We start from the raw sequence: 2,500 nt of genomic DNA, 5'->3' as shown, positions 1-2,500 counted from the left end.
ACACTGTCCTCCAAGCTTACTCAACCACATAGCCAAGGAGCTGGAGGAGTGGATCCAAGTTTCTAACATGGCTGATATCAGGAAAATATTTCACCAGTAAATGGAACAGGAGATGCTCGCTTTGAGCTACTAACGAAAGCAACCAGACAACCATGACTGCTGGCTAACACGCACCTGCATAGGGATTCAGCAAAAGCTAAAGGAAGTGACAGAGGGACAAACAGCAATGAAAATGTCCAACCTTTTGTACCAAAAACAATGAGATTTGCATAGCTAAAAGTTCAAAGTTAGAAAAGAGAGAAACTAGAAGAAGGTGAGCTCATGTCTGATTTCTCCCAGCTGATGTTTTCACTGATGAGTTCTTCCTTGGCCCTGGGACACATGGGTACAATTCGGACTCTATTTTCTGCTTCCTTAAGCTAACATCCAGGAGCGACCACTTCCAGGACACTCCCAAGGTTAAGCCTTATGGTGGTGACACGATAAACATGACAAATCATTGGCTTGGGGCCCAGCGGCCTAGCTAGCAACCAACCTCCTCCACCATGCTGCTAGTCTTACCTGACACTTAAAAAACACTTGAACTAAACTCGACATGACAAACACGTACTGTACCTATAGGAAAAACCTTATAATGGTGTTTTATAATATATTTAATACTACATTTACAAAAATGATATATAGAATTCCCACATCTTGCTCAACAACATGAAGCTCACTCAGAACATGTATATTTGTTGTGGATGCTATCTGCCTAATCATGGCTGTGTGTGGTATCCCAGAATCCCTTTCTTCCCTATCTGCTTCCCTAAGTGTTCTGTTTATGGGAATGACAATGATGCGACCACACAGTGAAAAGTTGTTGTTATGTTTTGTGAGATTGCTTTGTTATTTTGCCTGAAAGTGGGCTAAGTTAGGATGTCACCCTGTTAATCAAAGGCTGAAACAGCCACAGAGTCACAGATGAGGACAAAGATAGACAAGTATAATCACATTATACAGTGCCTTGCGAAAGTATTCGGCCCCCTTGAACTTTGCGACCTTTTGCCACATTTCAGGCTTCAAACATAAAGATATAAAACTGTATTTTTTTGTGAAGAATCAACAACAAGTGGGACACAATCATGAAGTGGAACGACATTTATTGGATATTTCAAACTTTTTTAACAAATCAAAAACTGAAAAATTGGGCGTGCAAAATGATTCAGCCCCTTTACTTTCAGTGCAGCAAACTCTCTCCAGAAGTTCAGTGAGGATCTCTGAATGATCCAATGTTGACCTAAATGACTAATGATGATAAATACAATCCACCTGTGTGTAATCAAGTCTCCGTATAAATGCACCTGCACTGTGATAGTCTCAGAGGTCCATTAAAAGTGCAAATAGCATCATGAAGAACAAGGAACACACCAGGCAGGTCCGAGATACTGTTGTGAAGAAGTTTAAAGCCGGATTTGGATACAAAAAGATTTCCCAAGCTTTAAACATCCCAAGGAGCACTGTGCAAGCGATAATATTGAAATGGAAGGAGTATCAGACCACCTCAAATCTACCAAGACCTGGCCGTCCCTCTAAACTTTCAGCTCATACAAGGAGAAGACTGATCAGAGATGCAGCCAAGAGGCCCATGATCACTCTGGATGAACTGCAGAGATCTACAGCTGAGGTGGGAGACTCTGTCCATAGGACAACAGTCAGTCGTATATTGCACAAATCTGGCCTTTATGGAAGAGTGGCAAGAAAGCCATTTCTTAAAGATATCCATAAAAAGTGTTGTTTAAAGTTTGCCACAAGCCACCTGGGAGACACACCAAACATGTGGAAGAAGGTGCTCTGGTCAGATGAAACCAAAATTGAACTTTTTGGCAACAATGCAAAACGTTATGTTTGGCGTAAAAGCAACACAGCTGAACACACCATCCCCACTGTCAAATATGGTGGTGGCAGCATCATGGTTTGGGCCTGCTTTTCTTCAGCAGGGACAGGGAAGATGGTTAAAATTGATGGGAAGATGGATGGAGCCAAATACAGGACCATTCTGGAAGAAGAACCTGATGGAGTCTGCAAAAGACCTGAGACTGGGACGGAGATTTGTCTTCCAACAAGACAATGATCCAAAACATAAAGCAAAATCTACAATGGAATGGTTCAAAAATAAACATATCCAGGTGTTAGAATGGCCAAGTCAAAGTCCAGACCTGAATCCAATCGAGAATCTGTGGAAAGACCTGAAAACTGCTGTTCACAAATGCTCTCCATCCATCCTCACTGAGCTCGAGCTGTTTTGCAAGGAGGAATGGGATAAAATTTCAGTCTCTCGATGTGCAAAACTGATAGAGACATACCCCACGCGACTTACAGCTGTAATCGCAGCAAAAGGTGGCGCTACAAAGTATTAACTTAAGGGGGCTGAATAATTTTGCACGCCAAATTTTTCAGTTTTTGATTTGTTAAAAAAGTTAGAAATATCCAATAAATGTCGTTCTACTTCATGATTGTG

General features: G+C 41.6%; 1 protein-coding gene across 9 annotated transcripts in view; it reads left to right on the top strand.

The window, feature by feature from the left end:
- LOC110525107 (myocyte-specific enhancer factor 2C) overlaps positions 1-2,500 on the top strand; it is a 111,572-nt gene that overhangs the window by 92,828 nt on the left and 16,244 nt on the right. The window lies entirely within an intron of this gene.

This window comes from Oncorhynchus mykiss, chromosome 6, assembly GCF_013265735.2.
Source record: "Oncorhynchus mykiss isolate Arlee chromosome 6, USDA_OmykA_1.1, whole genome shotgun sequence".
NCBI lineage: Eukaryota > Metazoa > Chordata > Actinopteri > Salmoniformes > Salmonidae > Oncorhynchus > Oncorhynchus mykiss.
The sequence above is the reverse complement of the archived record's forward strand: the minus strand, read 5'-3'. Positions and strand labels throughout refer to the sequence as shown.